Genomic DNA, 21,911 nt, shown 5'->3' with positions numbered 1-21,911 from the left:
CAAATACCAGGACTTGGACTAACAAATTATGAAGTCTATATCAAAGGGGATACATACACACACACACACACACACACACACACACATCAATAGGATATGGGTACCAGTATCTCTGGCAGAACTTTAAGGTTTTAATTCAGAGCACATTCATTGTCAAAGACCACTTATTTAATGACATGTTGAATAAAAGCGAGGGTGATCAACTGATAAAAAAAAATGAATGCATATATTCTGTAAGGGTGAGAAAATATTCTCTAAACAACAATTTGAAGTGAGTCTAATACGAAATGTTATCCAGAATAGTACACAGTCACTCTATAAATCCCCATGGATTTACTCAGCTGCTTGTTAAAACCAGATTATAGTTAGGAAGTTGACATCCAGCATTCCTTTAAGACTATACCCCATATTAGAATAACATTTATTCCAGTAAAATAGATAAATATTTTAATGAAATCAGCAACACATTTTGTTTGAATATAATTTCTAACCAGACACTTGGGAGGATGTTGAAAATGTTTAAATAACTGTGAATGAAAAGAATTGGAGACTGTAAACCACGGAAAGAAAATAGGATTAAGTTCAGAAACTGTTCTGAAAACCATAGGCATTTTAACCCACATTAGCAAGTTAGTTTGGTAGAACCTACATGTCTTAAATTACATAATGATTATATTAATGGATAAATACATTAACCATAATATAGGTTTATCTTCTTGCATGCACAAGCAGTTTTCCTTCACATGTTTGCTCATTTAAATGTTTTCACATATAATTAAATTGGTAACTCTAATAAGATAAATGCTATATATTAAATGGTAGGTTGATCACTAAATATAAATTATCGTGATGTACAATCACTGTAATGAGAATTAAGTATATCTCGATGCACTGGATCTGTGCCCCAGAATAACACCAGGTTTGTACCACTCCCCCCAATTGAACCCCACCCTTACCTCCAAACTGTTTTTGCACTGAAAACCCCAAGATCGTTTGCAGTTCAGAAAGTCCTCATATTATGAATTCAGACAGCTCGAAATTACTTGATATCCAGATTCAACAATCTCCCAGTCTCTATAAATCTGCAAATGGAATTTACAAGCAACAGAAACAATAATAGAACATTTTGTCCTTTTAAACTCAAGTTCTGGACCAGTGGCTAGCTTAGCAGCCAGAAAAGCTATGGTTTGGCTCCAGACCATTGTAAAATGCCTCCTATGGACTCAATAATAAAAACAGAACTTCTAACTTTGAGAGTAAACTGCAGGGGTTCTTTTTTGCCACATTCCAATCTAATAGAGTAGCCATGACTTCATATTTATTAAAATCCATATCATCATTTTAATACACTGCTTTATGTTTCCAGGAGAGTGCATAGAGTGCAGCAAAAGCCATATTTTACAAGCCAATTTTAAATGCCTTTTAATGATGATTCACGGTGCTCTAATACAGATTTCTCATCAATATCACCATCCTGCAGGCACGCATTAAAGCTGCAAATCATTTCTTGGGTGGTGCTACTGTCAGACTCCAAATGTACTATAAACATAACTCAGAGATTTGAGTTAAGCATCTCCTTTGTATGCGATGGGTATAATCTGATTTCTGCAAACTGGAAGGAATGCCAGTTATGCCAGAGACAGATTTGAGTGCCCTTCATTGGAAGACATGTCTGAGTCTCTCTCTCTCTCTCTCTCCCCTCCCCCAAAATGAAGAAAAGCAGGAGACACTCTTCAGTTCAGAGCTGCCAGCCCACTCCTCCACAAAATAACCATGAATTGAACATCTGTCTAGGTTTCTACAATTTGCAAAATGTTTGATTATTTAAGTCTTTTTTTCCCCTAGTAAGTGTTAATCAGCATTCCTGCTGGTGGTCCTTAGGGTTGTTACCATGGAACTTGTAAATGATTTTAAAGATGTAGCTGAGATAAAGGGGGACACCTGTGGATGAGTTCTTTCCATTATCATTAGCATAAACCCTTACAGGCCAATTCCTGCAACATTGTGATAAACTGCTGGAAATAGAAATGCTTGATACAAAACATGGTAGGAAGGCTTAAATTGTTCTGGGTCTTTAGCATATTTTCACATTGGTATCAAGAATGTTAGAAATAATTTAATCATTGCCTGATTATAGCGATGTTAGGAGTAATGAAATCCTTGCCTTATTACATATGGACTCGTTCAGAGCCTCATTATTTATTTGGCAAGCATTAAGCATCAAATCAATTTAGTCAGATACTTGAAAATGGGAAATTCAAGATGAAAGTTAAAGTGAAGATTAAGAGGTAAAATTAAAACTATTTATTTCTAACAGGCACAGAGCCATTTCCTGTGAAAGCCCCGTATCCCAAGAGAGCTTAAATGGGAAGAAGGGCAAATGATAGAGTCCGTCCCAAAGAAGGGAAGTAAAAATTAAGAAGAGTTGGCAAAGCATCCCCTACTTACATTTGCCTGTGTCAAATGACATAGGAAGAAGAGAGTGATAACTTTGATTTGTAGCTATGAAATATATTCTGTGCTTTTATGCAACTGATTATTATTGGAATGGTTTCCATTTCCAGCTCAATAGAAGTGGGAAGGAAGAAAGTACATGCTAATCACTTGGGAATGTATAGTATCATTTTGCATATGAAGATGTAGTGACATCAGTAGGATGCAATAAATGTATTCAGGTGTTTTTGTTGTTGTTGTTGTTGTTTTGTTTTTGGAATGAGAGTAGTGGCCACACATTGATGATACATATTTTCACAATGGAATATGTATGGGAAAGTATCCCACTAAATTGAGGCTAGAGATAATGCCATTGTAAGCAGTTATCTGGTTGATCCTTGTAAGGAAATTTTCTAATGTATTGATCCATGACAATAATTACTGGATGGGGTCACAGGAAGCTGATGAAGCTCACTGCATAATGGGGAATAAAATCATACAGGAAGCCTGAGGGAAAAAATAACTCCTTCCTTTTGAGCATAGAGGTAATTAGAAGCAGTAGAGCCAAGACTATCACAGGGCAGCACTGGGATTTGTTATGCTGGCTCTTACACACGAGACAGCAATATATCTGATAACATTGACAGCCAGTGGCAGATGGGAGAAGCTGGACTTAATTCTACTCTTTCTGGATAAGGTGAGAAGCTAGACATTTACACTGAATGTTGACCATTAACTACAGGAAAAAAAAATAATCATGTTTATTAGTGAAAAGGAGATGGTTTAGCACAGAAACAGAAGAAATATATATTTAGTATTAAGGAAACGGGACAAAACAAAACAATAACAACAACAACAAGCAAGAACATGAGAATCAACATTCTTACTTGGCCAGGCGCTGGGTTAGAAGCTGTACATACAGCCTTTCATGTGATCCTGCTAATAACGATTCAGGCTGAGGAAGATTCAAATTTATTAGATGAGGAAACAGATGTAGGCAGATGATGTCACTGCTCCAGGTCATATATGTTGGAAATGATCAACCTGGATTTAAAACTAGCTGTCTGATTCTAAAACCGATGCTTTTTAAAAACTGCACCCTCGGTTTACTCAGCACATACCATCAGGTAGAATACACCATACGTCCCCCAAAATATCAGCCAATGGCACAGACCCCATTCACATTTTCTTCAGCCAGCTGGAGAGGCTGATGGAGAGAAGTGAGGTCAAACAGCTTCTGTGAAGTGACCCCAAATTCAATAAAGAGTCCTTTAATCTGGTGAAGTGGTGAAGTGACTTCCATCTCCGTCAAGAGTGAATCAATTCATCCCCATTGGAATTTTTTTTAATGCTCAGATTTTACTAGTCAGCTGACTAGAGAATCAAGAGGAATGTTCAAGGAGGAATTATTTTAAAATCTGCTTTTGTTTCACTTATGTTTGCTTGACGTTCTTGTGTAAAAAGAGACAACATTCATGTCCAGAGAGGCAACTAAAGTACTCCGTTACTGCGGTTCCATTTGGGTAATAGTTTTGCTCCTTGACAGTCCCTGTGCTATTTTCAGGAAAGACCTATTGACTTCTTAAACAACTCCGCATTACTAGGTTGCAATATTTTCTTTATCATATCAAGTTTTGCTCTGTGAATATCCTGGCCAAAAACACGCAGCCGCCCAAGTATAATCAAACATATAACATAGGCAGTGTACTGGAAATGGTCTTTGGCTATACAAATAGAAGTCAATTTGTATTCTCAGCGTCTTTGTGGATAATCCTTTCATTCTTCAGAAGTTTATATTTTCCTTCTTTAAAGAAATTTTAACTCCCTGGGATTTTCTGAATTCACAATCCTCCATGCGATTAAGATTAAAATAGGCTCGCTACGCTGATACAGCTTTGCTGCTCCATGTGGTCACTGCAGCCGAATCAAAATAGTTTTGTTTTCTAAAATAAAGATTTTTTGCCAATAAGAAGAATCCCATTGTCAATGCTAATGAGCCTTTCTGAGCTTTTTATTCTGTTCCATTTGGTATATTAATCTATCTTTAAATGAATGATTACCATGGATTTATACCAAGATTTGATCTTCAGTAAAGCAAGTTTCCCTACTTCCCCACCCCCCACACTTTGGATTATTGTTAAATTTTTATCATATCTTTTAAACGTAGAGAAATGTAAACACTAGGACATCAAACTTCTCTGTTCTCATGAACTGGTTTCAAAATTATTAACCTATGACCAGTCACGTTTCATGTTTATGACACCGCCCAATTCTATCCACCCAACACGAGATTGTTTTTAGGTAAATCTAGATGTCATGTCATTGCATCCACACATAATCTGAAGATAATCATTTTTTTCATAGCCATTGTATGATGATATAGAAACAAAGAATATAATTTGTAATGATTCATTAAGTCAGTGTTAAATTTCCCTGTTCATGTAGAGATAGATGTATGAGGGTATGTGTGAACTTTCTACTGCATATACATTTTATGTATGTATTTTATGTATATAAGTATATATATACTTTTATGTATGCATGCATATGTCTGTATATGTACTTTTTATGCATATGTTCTGTTCATATGTGTGCATATACACACATTTTGTATGTTTTTAATGTACTATATATGTGTATATGTGTGCATGGATACACAATGAAAAAAATCTGAATACTGATTTGAGAAATGACTTAATTATTGCATGTCTTTTTCTGTCTAATAATGTACTTGTGTGTGTGTGTGTGTGTATATATATATACTTGTTATGTATATACACATTCATATTTTATATTTATGAATATGTATATATATATGCACATGTATATATAAATACACTGTTTTATGAATCAGGATCCAAATATAGTGTACATATTTTGTTTGGTTGATTTGTTTGAAATGGCTTTATTTTAACTTTTAATAAATGTTTATTTTAGAATAGTTTCATTTACAGGAAAGTTGCAAGTATATTATAAAGGTCCCTGTTTCCTCACTGTGTTTTCCATACTGTTAACATCTTACGTTGCTATGGTCCATTTGTCACAACTGGTAAACCAATCTTGGTACATTATTATTATCCGAAGTTCATACTTTATTCAGATTTCCTTAGTTTTAATGGCCTTTTTTTCTGACTCAGAGTCCCATCTAGGACACCACATTACATTTAGTCATCACGTCTCCTTAGAATTCTGTGCACTGAGTTTGCCGGATTTTCCTTGTTTTTTGATAATCTTATCAGTTTGATAAGTACTGGTCAGGTATTTTGTAGACCACTTTTTCAATTTGGTTTTGTCTGATATTTTTCTCGTGGTTAGACAGGAATATGCGTTTTGGGAGATAGACTACAGAGGTAAAGGTCATTCTCATTGCATCATATCAAGGGTAGGTACTATCAACAGGACTTATCACTGTTGATGTTAACCTTGGTCACTTAGTTGAACTTGTATTTGTCAGGATTCTCCACTATTAAGTTACTGTTTTACCCACTTTCCATACTGTGTGCTCAGTAGCATTAACAATGAGATGCCTCTTATCTGCAAAAAGTCTTTATTTTAAAAAACAAAACTAATGTTCTTCTTTGAAAATTACTGTGCACATTGTATACTTAAGAGATCGGGAATCATATTCTCCTTCCTTGAGGGCAGAAAAGTCACATAAATTATTTTGTATCCCTCTGTATGGGAGATTTGTCTATTTTCCCCTTTTATGTGTTTATTCACTTATTATGGTTGCATTCAATCATTGTAGTTATATCAGTATAAACTCATGGACTGTATTTTATACTTTGAGTTATAATTCCACACTATATTACTTATTTAGTTTTTGCTCAAATGTTCCAGTTTTGATCATTGGAAGATCTTTTAGTTTTGTACCCCTTTGATATGCCTCCATTGTTTTGTTTTTTGAGCACTTCCTACTTTCTGGAACCAGAGGATACTCCATGCTTATCTTGTATAGCTGCTCCCCTGGTGCTGAACTCAGACATTTATCCAAGCATCCGTGATTCCTTTTAATGAAGAATGGCATTAGAAATTAAGGTCTGGGGATTGGGTGTGCTCATTATGAATAGGATATGATGCTTCTAGGCCTTCTCAGCATCAGAGCTAGGAAATAAATGTATGTATACTATTTATATTTAATACACATTATATGTTATATTCTATAAATACATAATAAATATACCTAATAGGTTCATGATGTTCCCCACCATGAATGTAAAGAGAAAGATCTAAAAGAAACCCAAATTGACCTTATACAATAGAAATGGATAATACAATACATAAAGTTTAAAAATAATGCAGATGAGACATTTTGCCAAAGAAAAAAATTCAGTGACATGGAAGACATAGCAATTAACACTGTGCAAAATAAAGGGCAGAGAGAAAAAGGATGGATAAAAACAAAACAAAATAAAAAAAGCCTCAAACCAACTAATATACATATAACTAAATTCTCAGAGAAAGGGGAGCAGCTAGAAAAATATGCATAAAGAAATAATGGCCCCAAACTTTCCAAATATGATAAAACTTATTGCCATGAAGATCAAAAAAGAATAAACATTTTTAAACCACAAAAGCAAAGTAGAATAAATATTTTAAAAATACAAAGGAATCACTTCAGTGTTTTTCTGGAAAGCAGTGATAAAAATAAAATGTTAAAAATAGCCAACAAAATATTTACATATATAAGTATAAGATTAACAATGATAGCATAGTTCTTATAGAAACTATGCAAGCCAAAAAAATAAAGTAGACATATTTTAAGGTACTGAAAGAAAGAAAAGTCGATCACAAAGTCTGTTCATAATTTATATAGAACTAGTTTATGAAAACAAAGGACAAAAAAGAGACAATGAAAGCATTCTGTTATAAGATTTATCTGATATATGTGAAGGAATATATTATTATGAGGCAAGATGTAATAAGTTAAAGATATCATTGTAAATTTTAGAGATAAATCCTAAAAAAATCCAACAAATACTTATAGCTGACAATATGTTAAATACAATGAAATCATACAACTTTACTTAATCTTTTAAAAAAAGCAGAAAGAAAAGAAAGGAAAAGAGATAATAAATTATAAAAAACAAATATCAAGATAGTAGATTTAAACTCAACCATATTGTTAATAATATTAAGTAAAAATGGTCTGAATACACCAATTATATACAGAGACTGTCAGATTGAGTAAAAGAGCAACTATATGCTGTCTATATGAAACTCATTTTAAATAAAGGAAGTAATTTTGACTATTTAAATAATCCACGTTAATTGAATGTGGAAAGGGTAGTCTTTCAACAAATTATAATGTAACAACTTAATATCTATTTGTAAAAAAAATTAATATTCTCAATTCTTACTTTACATCATTACAAAATTAATTCAAAATGGATCATAGACTTAAATGTAATCTCTTAAACTATAGAAAATATGGTCTTTCTGACACTGGATTACACTAAGAGTTCTTAATAAGATGCAAAAAGATTTTAAAAAATGATAGACCATCAAAATTTGAAATTTTGCTCTTCTAAGAACACTTTTAATAAATTGAAAAGGCAAGCCAAATACTGACAGAAAATATTTGCAAAATACATATATCTGATAAAGAACTTCTATCCTGAATATATAAAACACTCTTACAATATTATAAGATGACAAGCAATTTGATTAAAAAATTGGTAAACATAAATTACTGTAACTTTCTCCAAAGGAGACATAAAACACATAAGCACATGAAAAAAAAAAAGCACAACATCATCAGTTGAAGGAAATTCAAATAAAGAACAACAATAATATATTACTACACACTGACTAGCTTGACTAAAATTAATACCATTGAAAATAACAAGTGTCAGAGAGCATGAAAAACAACTGGAATTCTGATACACTCTTGATAGTGATGCCAAATAGTAAGCCACTTTGTAAACAAGTAGTTTCTTAAAAAAGTTAATCATACACTGACCGTATGGTAACATATGTCTGCCCAAAGATTTCTGTGCAGATGTCCATAGAAGCGCTATTCATTACAGCCAAAACTGGAACCAACACAATATCCATCAACTGATGAATGGATGAACAAATGGTTGCATACCCATTCCATGGAAAACAACCCAGGAATGAAAGGAAACAAGCTACTGGTACATGCAACAATATGAATGAATATTCATGCATAATATTTAGTGAAAGAAGGCAGGCACAAAAGAATACATGCTGTATGATTCCATTTTCATGAAATTTAATACATGTTAATAGAATTTATTATATATTTTATTATGATATATAATTATATGTTATAGCATTATATAATAGAACTTACATGAAATTCTAGGAAAGTTTAATAACAGAATGAATATGAATGGGAGAAGCAGGTTTTATTGTGAAGGAGCATAAAAGCACTTTTTGGGATGATGGAAACTGTGTATCTCGTATTTGTGCTGTGGCTTCACAACTGCGTTCATTTGTCAAAAATCCATAAACTTATCAGTTTTGTATGCAAATAATGCCTTAAAATATGATTTTTAAAATGAACATTCTTTGGCCTAAACTTTGAGGAGCAGAGGTAGGCTGGTAAGCAATAATTATAATTGTAATAGTTATAGTTTCATCAGTGCTATAGTAGAAGTATGTACCTATATTCTGTATTTATTCAGCAGGTAGCTATAGGCCTGGGCTACAGTAAGCACTGTGATAACAGCCGTCCTCACAGAACTTAAGATCTGGGAAACAGAACAGAAAATAACTAATTCGCCCTACGGTCTCAAAAAAGACTTCTTAGAAGTGATTTCTGAGCAGTCCCAATAAAGAAAATTCACCAAGAAGCAGGAAAAGCATGTACAAAAATACTGACTCTTAAAATTAGTGGCATGGCATTAAAATCAAAGATAATTTTGTGTTGCTTTCCCTAACCAGTGAAGGCATAGTCTCTGTGAAATTTCAAAATACTGCATTTATGTAAACTATCTGGTAATACAGTTACCACCTTAAATTTGTATTTTCTGGGTTTGGTCTCCGCTTCTGGATCACTACTGAAATACTAGGAAAATAATCAAATTTAGTTCTTGTAATGTAATGAAAGGTGTCCTCCAGCAGGTTGAAATGTACCAGGAATAGGGTGCTTGTAATTATTTTCAAAGACTTATCTTTGAGATAATTTAAAAAGGTGCAAGGTCTACAAATTGGCATTAACTTCTATCAACACAAGGATATTATCTGCTTTGTTTACCACTATATACTGCAGTGGCTGAGATATGGTAAATGTTCAATAGATATTTTTTATTGTTGAATGAATATGAAATCATGTTCTGACAACTTATTCCACTTACTGCCTGTCCCTTCACAACCAAGAAGGATATCTGAAGATCAGTAACCCCCAACCATGCACTTTTATTCTCTCGTAATGCCAAATTTAACCTTCTAATGAATGGATTAGAATAAATATGTTAGTATTAGAACGATGCACTAAATTTATGAGCCTGGTACAATTTAGATTATAGACAAAAATACAGAAATAGTTGTACATTTAAGAAATCTGCATCCTTGCTTTCTTCTTAGGATCGCTTTGGCGATTTGGGGTCGTTTTGATTCCATAAAAATCTGGTGATCTTTTTGTTCTATTTCTTGAAAAAAATGTCATTGGGATTTTGATGGGGATTGCATTAAATCTGTATATTCCTTTGGGTAATGTGGCCATTTTAATTATGTTGACTCTTCCGATCCTTGAATACGTAATAGCTTTCCATTTCTTTGTGTCTTCTTTAATTTCTTTTAATAATGTCTTATAATTTTCAGTGTATAAGTTCTTCAAATCCTTTGTTAAGTTTATTCCTAGGTATTTTATTCTTTCTGTTGCAATTGCAAAAGGATTTTTTTCCAGTTCTTTTTCTGAAATTTCATTGTTAATATATAAGAATATGATGGATTTTTGTATATTGATTTTGTATCCTGCAACTTTACTGTATTCATCAAGCCTGGAGGTATCACACTACCTGACTTCAATTTATACTACAAAGTGACAGCAATCAAAACAGCATAGTATTGGCATTAAAACAGACACAGAGACCAATGAAATAGAACTTAAAACCCAGAAATAAACCCACATATATATGAACAGATAATTTTCAACAAAGAAGCCAAAAACATGCAATGGAGAGAAGACAGCCTGAAGAAGAAGCCTAAATGGTCCTGAGAAAATTGGAAAGCCACATGCAAAAGAATGAAACTAGACTGCTATCAGTCACCATATACCAAAATTAACTCCAAATGGATCAAAGACCTAAACATAAGACCTGAAACAATAAATTTCATAGGAGACAACAAAGGTACTAAATTTATGGACCTTGGGTTCAGAGAAGGTTTTATGAATTTAACCACAAAGGCAAGAGAAGCAAAAATAAATGAATGGGACTATATCACGCTAAAAAGCTTCTGCACAGCAAAAGAAACCATTGACAAAATAAAGAGGCAACCAACCAAATGGGAGAAGATATTTGCAAACAATGCCTCTGATAGGAGTTAATATCCAAAATATATAAATACATACAACTCATACAACTCAACAACAAAAAGACAAATAACCCAATTTAATAATAGGCAGAGGACCTGAACAGATACTTCTCCCAAGAAGACATACAAACGAGCAACAGATATATGAAAAAATGTTCAACTTCACTAGCTATCAGGGAAATACCACCTCATACTTGTTAGAATGGCTATCATCAACAAGACATAACGACAAGTGTTGGAGAGGCTATGGAGAAAAAGGAACCCTCATACAATGCTGGTAGGAACTTAAATCGGTACAGTCACTGTAGAAAACAGTATGGGGTTCTTCAAAAAATTAAGAATAGAATTACCATACGACCCAGCAGTCCCTCTCCTGCATATCTACCCAAAACATGTGAAAACATATATCCATAAAGATATATGTACCCCGATGTTTATTGCAGCATTACACACGGTGGCCAAGACATAGAAAAAACCAAAGTGTTAATTGACAGATGATTGGATAAAGAAGATGTGGTACATATACACAATGGAGTATTACTTGGCCATAAGAAAAGATGAAATACTGCCATTTGCAACAACATGGATGGATCTTGAGATTATCATGTTAAGCGAAATAAATTGGACAGAAAAAGTCAAGAACCATATGACTTCACTCATTTGTGAGATATAAAACTAAAAACAACAAAAGAACAAGACAAACAAACAAAAACTCATAGACACAGACAACAGTTTAGTGGTTACCAGAGGGTAAGGGGGGAGAGGGAGTGGTAGAGAGGGAAAAAGGGGTCAACTATATGGTGATGGAAGGAGAACTGACTGGCTAGTAAACACACAATGCAATATATAGACGATGTTTTATATAAATGTACACTTGAAACCTATATAATTGTACTAATCAATGTCACCCCAATAAATTTAATAAAAATAATAATAAACATTAAATAAATAAATCAACATGAAGTTAAAACCAGAAATCTGAATTTTCTTGACATTTATCCAAGCACTTTATATAGTCTCTTGTTCCTTAATATCTGAGTAGCTGCCAAAAATCTTTATCTGTCTCACATAAGTAGCCTAGATTGTGTTATTATCAGAGGCCTGTTGAACTGACAAACTATGAACACTTACCCTGCAATCTGCCCACAAACGACTCACAGCTGTTAAATGTCTTGCAATCCAAACTGAGCGACAGTAAATGTTTATTTCAACACCTCTCAATCCAACAGGTGAGATTATATTGTGTGGTATCTATTATATAGTACTGTGCTTCACCAGAAGAGAATGAGATGAGGCTAAACATAATTGCATGTGAGATGATGGTTAGATTTGCTAGTAATTCAAGAGCTAGGGAATCAGTCCAGCTCATTTCTGGCATTTTGTCACAGGTTTTTCAATCTGTGTATCTTTTTTTCTCTTAATATCATTTGAGTGGAGAATCTCTTTCTTTTTTGAAGGGAAGGAAACACAATAGTACATTCTAGATCCCCTTTCCATTACTTTCACGTGACATCCGTGACCAAGCAATCACGATATGGATAAATTCTTCTATTATTGTTACAGAGCATAACAAACCCAGCCACCTAGATTTAACCACAGTTTGTTTTCTTTTTATTTTCCAAAAAGTATGTTGTAAAGTCATCTTTAGAAGAAGAGTATGTTAATTTTAAATTAGCTTTCAATTAGTTCAAAAGCACAAACATGAATAACTAAACAAAAATTTCCTTTGGGATTAGCAAAAACAGAAGATTATTTTACAATGGTAAAAGGCATCTTTGTGGGTAGGGCTTTCGGACTATAAACTAGGAGGTCTGGTTTTTTTGCCTTGGTAGGCCATTACCTAACCCTGAGACTGAGGATAACATCATTGAACAGTGTGCATTTCATTTTCCTTATCTGCCAAATACCAGTGATATTTTATATACCTCTACAGAATTTGAATATAAAAATCAAGTTCTGATAATATACGAGAAAATGTCTAAGAAAATATTATGCAATGTACAAACATTTGTTATCACACAAACTCTTTTGTGTACCCAGAGCATTGCACTATATCTTATACGTAAGTTACTGAGGCAGACAAAATCATTAGTGCCAGTCAATCATCCTTTGGTAACCACCTAAGCATTCTGTTCTGATCCTCCCAGAAGCATAGAATAGCTCACACATTTTTGGCTTCTCTAGATGCTGAGTAACTCAGCGTCCTGAAAGAGAGAAAAACTATTTGAATTTGTTAAGTGCTTTAATTGAGATGAACAAGAGAAATGACTCAAGATTTCTAGTGAATGTTGACTAGAATATTGTCCCTTGTCTTCATGAAGTTTAGATTTCAGTTGATTTATGTGTATAAATTAAAATGTTATCGTTCTCCAAAATATCCTCCAACTTCAAATTCTTAAATTCAAAAGTCCCCCTCTCCATATCCTCCTACCCTTTGTTTTCTTCTTCCAACTACAGCATTCTGACAACACTCATCCTGATCCCACAGAGATCTCCTTTACTTTTTTTTCCCACTCCATAATTTATTAATGATCATCTTAAAAAATTAAAAAAAAATTTTCAATTACAATTGATATACAATATTAAATTAGTTGGTGTACAACACAGTGATTAGACATTTATATAACTTTTGAAGTGATCCCCCCAATAAATCTAGTACCCATCTGACACCATACAGTTAATACAATATTATTGACTATATGTCTTAAACTGTACTTTACATCCCCATGACTGTTTTTTTAGCACTTTTTTATTTTATTTTTTTAAATTTATTATTTATTTATTTTTTAAAAATTTATTGGGGTGACAATTGTTAGTAAAATTACATAGATTTCAGGTGTACAATTCTGTGTCACATCATCTATAAATTACATTGTGTGTTCACCACCCAGAGTCAGTTCTCCTTCCATCACCATATATTTGATCCCCCTTACCCTCATCTCCCACCCCCCACCCCCCCTTACCCTCTGGTAACCACTAAACTATTGTCTGTGTCTATGAGTTTGTTTTTTTTTCCTTAGACGTTTATCATTTATATCCCTCACACTGTGGACCCCCCGCCCCCCATCCACTATCTCTCTGACATCGCACCGAGCCATCCCATTTCCACGATCTCCTTTACTTTTAACCCCTTTACTTCTCCTTTTCTGTCAGCTCCAACCAAGACTTTCTCTTCCTTCTTTACACAGCTTAGACTTCACATCAACCACTTGGACTCTCCCTTAAGATATTCTCAACTAATTTTCACTGTGATATTTCCAACGATTACGATTGTCTTCATGCTCACACAATATGGCCTAGATCAGTGGAGAAAACTGGAACATACTGGAATTATTACAGATTCCTAGTCTCTAATCCCAAACAAAACTTCAACTCTCTTATAAACCCCATATTTCTATGTTTCTTAGTACACTCATCCATTCTCCAAAGTAGTGATTAACTTTCTTGTTCGTTTCAAATCTATCCTATAAACTCTGACCTTTTTCTACTACTGCACAATAGAAATAGACCTCTTTAGAGGAGAATTATGTCAATGTTTGCTATAACTCTACACACATACCCATATCTCTTTCTGAAGTGCCAAACACTGCCTCTCTACTGGCTTGTTCCCATCAATATTTAAACATGATTGAGTGACATCAGCAAAATGGCAAAATATAGGTGCCTCTATGAATGCCTAACCCCAGATATATAAAATCAGAATTTCTGTGTCAGAAACCACTTCTGTTTTTTAAAATCCTCAAGGTATTCTGATAGTCATTTCTAGTTAAGAAACACTGCATATGTACACACACACACACACACACACACACACACACACACACACACACAATTTAAAGAAAAGAAACAGTGAACTTCATCAATAATTTCCAAAGTGTCATCCCTGAACCGGTAGCATCTCCGTCATCAGAACACCTGAAAAACACCAATTATTGGACCAGACCCCAGGTATACTGCATCAGAAACCCCCTGGGGAGTGGGGCCCAGATTCTGCATTTTCAAAAGCCCTCAAGGTATTTCTGATATAAATTAATGTTTAAGGACCACAGTCTTAGGCCAGCCTTATGACAGGGATGGTATCCCCCAGCCTACATTATGCATGTGGAATATAACTTGGTATTAATTATGGTAAACTTCCCCTTTGAGACCAGGGCATGGTCTCAGAATCTTTCTCAACAGAGAGATGTAGGACGTATCAGCAATCAGTCAGAGTTATACTCTGAGTTGAAATCTTTCTGTGATTCTTACTATAATTTACTGTAGGATTCATACCACTTCTCAGTACACAGAAAGATGCTTAGGACATAGGCTTGAGCAATAGAGGAGAGAGGGGTGGACAGGAAGACGTGAACTTTAAGATACCCTTGAGAAAGCAAATAACACAAGAAATAGTGTGGAGGAAAGATTCTCTAAATGCAGGGAGAAGTGCTTCACGGGAAACGACAGTGAGGGGAAACCAGATAAAGGGAAAATTTACCAGGGCATAACAGACAGAATAGACTGGAGTCCAGAATGGAGAGAGATTTTAGCTACTATAACTTTTAAATACAATCAGGTTAATTCATATTCACAAACTATATTGAGTCCTATAACTGAGGGCCTTGTGCTTCATTTTGGTGGTTGTATAATGGCAGAAATTTTCCTAACTGTTCTTATTTAAGGGAAAAGAGAATGTAAATAAGTATTTTCAAATCAGTTAAACTTAAGGCAGTATTTCCAAAGAGGATAAACGTAAGGAATTTAAAATAATTTTGAGAATCTTTGCCTTTTTAAAATATCACTATAATGGGTTTAATACAATTAATACTAAGGCCTTTCACCCCCATTTATTTTACTGTCATTAGAAAGTATTTTTCTTTGATAAATGGCATTGTCTGTGAGCTACTAAATGCTTCTCTTTTTTAAAAGGAACAGGGCATTTTAGGGGAGTACCTACAATTTTTATTTTATCAAAACCATTATATGTTTGAAACCTCAATAGGTTCAAAGTAGTGTATAAACAGGAGTAAAATAGAGATTTCAATGTATTTCTAATAGTTCCATTTAATAACTACCTCTTGCATTGTCCATTATTTTGCAAATATTTTGAAAGTTTGAAAAATCTCATTTGAATGTATTTTTCAACGGTAGAATTTCTGTAACATTGCTGTCACCAACAGGTTTCTGTGTGAATTTAATGTTTTCATCTCAGTATGTTTTCATTGTATCTAAGAGTTAAAACTCGAGGAAAAAGGTATACTGCTTTTTTTCTTAAATGTGAGATGCTCTGTACAGTGCAATTAAGCATTAACATATTACATCTAGAAAAGTAATTATTATTTTTTGATTTGCCTGAAGAGTATAGTGTGGACATATATCAGCCAAAGAGCCATTTGTATTTTTTTTTCTCCAGCAGCAGATTTATTTCTCCATTAAATGTAGAAAGATCATCAATATCTAGTACATGACTTCAATTAACTGAACATTTTGTCAACCACTGCTATTCTCCAGCTGCCAGATATACCATATGAAATAATAGAGAACCTGTCCTATTTTCTCATCTTCCTTCCCAATTAAACAGAAGAACATAGAATGACAACAGAACATTAAAACTAAGCCTGTCTTTTAGTTGGCATCTGCTCTTCTAAGACAATTTATAAAAAAAGTTGTGTAAAGGAAGAACCACTGTAAAGGCAAGAACACAAAGGTATTTAAAATGTTCCTTTCCTCCTACTTCATTCCACTGCCAATGCCCTTGTTCTTCTGTTTCCCAGAAGTCTCAGCATCACCTAGGCCTAAACGAGAAGGACTCAGCCAATACTATCCTTTGGCAAAGATAGAAATACCCAAGAAAACTATTGGTCAACCATGAAATAACACAAATAGTTCATTAATGTTAATTACACATTACAACAGGCCACCTTGGTATTCTTTTATTTTTTTAATAATCTAGACTGTTTTGTCATTGCCAATTGTGTATTTTTTTTTCTCAAGGTTTTATTAAACTTAAAATATCCCAGATGAAAACTGAGCATTAAAATGTGTACTTCATTTAGGTTCAACTTTTTTTTTTCTTTTTAAATATGGGATGTGTAAAAATTTAGGATCATGTACACAACAACATGAAAGCAAGAACATAAATTAATTTTATTGTGTTCCATTCCAGTGTAGCCCATATGTACAGATTAACTTGGAATATCTAAGAGAATGGCTCTATTTTTTTATACTCATTTATTCAACCATATACAACATGCTTGGTTACGTGCAGGACAATGGGATACAGATCTCCACTTGAAGCCTACTGTCTAAACTAGAATGTACAAAGACTCAACCAAATATTTATAATACAGTGTAACAAGTGCAATAATAGGAGGGAGGAGTTTACGTGAATCTGGGAATAAAAAGGAAGAGAATGTACGGCACCGGGGAGTGGTAAGACAAAGTTATTTGAGCTGAATCTCCCATAATTTGTTTAGAACACTCCAGAAGGAAAAAGCATTTTGGATCAAGACATGAGGATATTTTCTTGTGTGTTATTTTTACCTTAATTAAGCAACTATAAGTCAGGCCTTATGCTATGTGCTTTAAGGAGGATACCGCCTTTAATTCTCCCAACCAACTGTGAGCCATTTACTATTATCATCTTTATATAAAAGAGTAAAAAGTAAACAACTTGTGCAAAGTCAATCATACTGGACTTTCTCTCAGTCTGGTTCCAAAGTCTATTTTGTACAACACTAAGATAGCATGAACCCTCTGGGAACATCCTATTTGTCTCCATGACTAAGAATCTGTGGTATTTGGTAGAGGAATAAGCTATAAGAGACGACACAAATCAGAAAAGAAAGTATGAAAGAGATGGTCTTTTTAGGTGAAAATACCCTGTTTAGACTTCATCCCCTTCACTATATGGTATCATTGTAGGACTTAAAGAAAGGGTCGACTAATTATGTATTAGTTTTATAATAGCTAATTATTTTATTAGTTTTTATAATAATCAGCCCAGAAGATAGCCTAAAAAAGTAATGATTAAGGTTGGGAGATAGCTTAAGAAACTAGGGCAATATTGCAAGCAGGTGAAAATAAAACGAATAAGTGGGAGCTGAAAAGTGGACACATTCAGGAGATACAGAAGGGGAAGAATCCACAGGGCTTTTTTGATTGATCTTATGTGTGGAGAGGGGTAAAAGAAGGAGGAACCTGGAGTAACTGTCATGTTTCTAGTTTGAGTAGTAATTTGGGGGTTGCAGTGACTTCTGCTGATAGGGAATGTAGGAAGAAGATATATTTAGGAGTAGAATGAAGGAAATGATGGATTCTCTTTGGAGAATGATGTGGCTAATATACCTACAGAGAATATCATGGCGATTGAATAGAATGATCTTAGATGAAGAAGTTGAGGCCACATGTTTATTCATGTGTAACCAATTTATAGGATATTGAACTTCTTCCAGTTGGCAAGATCAATCAAGAGAGTATGTAGAAGATAAAGTGACCTAGATATAAAGAAAAATAAGATCCCATGAGAGAGGCTGAGGAGAAATACCAGTGAAGAGAGACAGAAACAGAACAAATTTGTGGAAGCGAGAATTTTTGAGTATAGGCAAAGTCATCAGTGTTAAATAACAGAAAGAGTATAAGTTTGATAAGGACTCCTGTGTGTCTGCTGAACGTGGCCCTTGAAGAAGTGAATTTGATTGAGTTGTAGGGCCGAAGTTAGAGTAGAATTAAAGGAGGAGGAGATTTGAGTGTTTAGGCAATACAGGGGCTGAAACGATGCATCGTGAGGTCTAGAAGGGCTAGGGAAGAAATTAAAGCTAGATGGAGTCTGTGATGAATTAAAGGAGTAGAAGTACAGCTGACCTTTGAACAATGTGGCGGTTAGGGGTGCCAACCCCCTTTACAGTAAAAAATCCATGTGTGACTTCTGAGATCTCAATAACTTAACTACTAATAGCCTGCTGTTGACCAGAGGCCTTACTAATAACATAAACAGTTGATTAATACATAGTTTATACGTTGTACATATATTATATACAGTACTGTTACAATAATGTAAGCAAGAGAAGGAAAAAAAATCATGAGATAATACCTTTACTGTATTTATTGAAAAACAAAAATCCACATTTCAGTGGACCCACACAGTTCAAACCCATGTTGTTCAAGGGTCAACTGTATTACTATCAAGGTACTGAAGAAATTGAAAAACTGAGAGGCCATGGTGAAAAAAATGTGACACTGACTTTTAAGATTCCACAGATAAGACATCTCTGAACAATTATACCATCTATGCGTCTGGCCATAGATTGAGTAACAGAGAATGGAAGGTCATCGAAACAGAAAAGTTCAGCAATTTGGTAGGTGGCCATGCAAATGTTTGAAGTACCTGAGGTAGCTGACAGCAGTTGGAGTGGAAGGAGAGACTGGCTCAATAACCAATTCACAAAATATAGAAAAGGTTTGCAGAACCAAGTGAGATAAGAGATGAGCCAGGTGGCATGAGCCTCCTGTGAGAGTGGCTTTCCCATAAACATATTTGTCAATGGAAATGGGGACTCAAAGAATGTCAATGTCTCCTACCATCTCCAAAGTATGCAAAATGGGCAAAGTTAAGGTGTCTTCACTAAAGAGAGCTGCAGAGTAGAAATTAATTTCTCCTCTACATACCTGGTAAGCTACAAACTCACCTCAGAGCAACTTGAACTTCCTTCTACCTAACATTCACTGTACTTGTGATAACAATAGCATATTTGTCTTTATCATATTTCATTTCTATCAGTTACTAGATATTATCTATGACCCCATTCATCATTATGTTCATCCTTGCACCTTCCATACAATATAACTCAGAGCTATACACATCACAACCTTCTAGTAAGGCTTGTGTAAATAAAGGAATAGACGTACTGACCAGAAATGCTCCTATGTCTTTTACAATTGGGTGACATAACAACAACAACAAAATGGATATGTCTGTTCTAAAAGATATTAATACAGTTGCATTGTTACTTGTATCATGAGTAAACAAGCCAGCTAGTGCTTTGAAGTGTGTATTCCAGCCTGAATGATGACCTAACTCATCGCCATATTTTGACCAAATTAATCTGTAACACAGCAACAATGCTACTTCAATTTATGTTATGAATAAAGAGGCACAGAGATGAAAAAATCAAACTAACTGTCTTTTAAAAATCTGGATACCAAAAACCATGTTTATGAAAAGAAAATATACATATATATATATATATATATATATATATATCAGGGTAATATTGCCAAAGACACATTATGAATTTCTAGTTTTGATTCCAGCTTCCCAATTCAATTCCCTTTTATCCATTTCACTTTTATATTTCTTGATGATGCTCCCTTTGCAGTTTCAGAATCTGAAATTACAACACCAGGGACAGCATCGGAATTCTCAACACTCAGAGTGACTGTTGTAACGAGCAAGACTACAGGTTCAGTCACTGTTTCGGTTAAAGGATCAATATTTGTATCTTGTCCAACGTCTGCTGTCTTTCCTTGACAATAACTTGCACCACTCCCTTGAGGAATAACCTGTAAATGCCTGCAATTTTGTATCCAAAGTCCTCTTTTCTCTCTCAGTATCCACTGTCTTGGCGAAATATTTTTCTTTCTCACTACTTCAGAGACTGCCCTTGTTACTGCCTCATCTAATTTGTCATTAACACTACTATTGAACAGGAGGCCAGCAATTGGTAGACGCTGATCTTAAACAGTTCAGATGGTCAATCTGCTATTCAGATTTTTTAAAATGTATTCCCTATCGATAAAATTAAAATTTTCAGATATAGAACCAGTTGCCAAATGCTGAATGTCCATATGGGATCAATGTTTGATTAGGATTCTTTTAAAAGTGTCAGTTTTATGAAGCCAAATCTAATAGCTGAAATAGCCAATCTTTCCTATCAATTAGTAGACCACCAAAGTAAAAAATAAGATTGAATTCCTCTGATAAAGCGTAACTCATAAAAATGGCTGACACCTGCTTTATAGCTTATAAAGCCTTTTTTTGTAATGTGACAAAAAGATAAATCTCATGGATCTATGTATATAGGAAATACTATAATACTTTATACATAAATTTTAATTTGATCTTTCATTTGAAATGTTGAGGGCTTGCAAGGAAGTAGAATCATTAAATGCAGAAGACAGCACATGGTAGCAGAAAAGAATTGGGATTAGGAGATAAGATCCTTGGATTCTAGTCCTACTGCTTCCCTCTGCCTATTTGACCTTAGGCAAGTTATTTTGCCTGTGTTTCTTTGTTTCTTCATTTTTCAAATTCAGATATATAAACCATATCCTTCTAAGTTTACTTCCCATTCTGTGACTCAAATTAAAGCGTGCAAATATTACAACAGTGTTAGCTAGATCGCATAGCTAATGCTTTTCTAGTTACCTACCAAGATCTGTCTTCCAAATATTTTACTCCAAATGTTTTCCAAGTTGTAGCAAATTCTAACCATCTTAAGAATAATCTATGGGAAGATGTTGAGGAATACATTTAAGGTTTCCTATATACCGTGGGACTTGTCTTTTTCTAGAAACCCTGTCAAAATACAAGATGCATAAACTCTTATTACCTAACTCATTTTTTTTCAAATAACATCAAATATAAGTCAATCAGTAAAAACTTCTATTAACATATTCAGTACTCAATTGCAAGGTAGGTATTTTTCAAGTGCTGTCTGTCAAGGTCAAAATCAGCATACTGTTTTAGAAATATATGCTGGTCCTGGGTTTTCAGGCATGTATCACAGCATCCAACTACCTACTTAAACCAAAGTCTACATCAGTCTCAATGTTAGTACACTTTTAATTCAGTGGCACCAGATTAACCCACTTACAGATATTTCATATACTACCCTTTAGGAAAGAAAATTTACCTTATGCTTACATCATTTTAATTTTTAATTAACTCCACTATTCAACAACACACTCATATAGAAATGAAAGAATGAATGAGCAAC

Source organism: Rhinolophus ferrumequinum, chromosome 24 (genome assembly GCF_004115265.2).
Source record: "Rhinolophus ferrumequinum isolate MPI-CBG mRhiFer1 chromosome 24, mRhiFer1_v1.p, whole genome shotgun sequence".
Taxonomy (NCBI): domain Eukaryota; kingdom Metazoa; phylum Chordata; class Mammalia; order Chiroptera; family Rhinolophidae; genus Rhinolophus; species Rhinolophus ferrumequinum.
The sequence above is the reverse complement of the archived record's forward strand: the minus strand, read 5'-3'. Positions refer to the sequence as shown.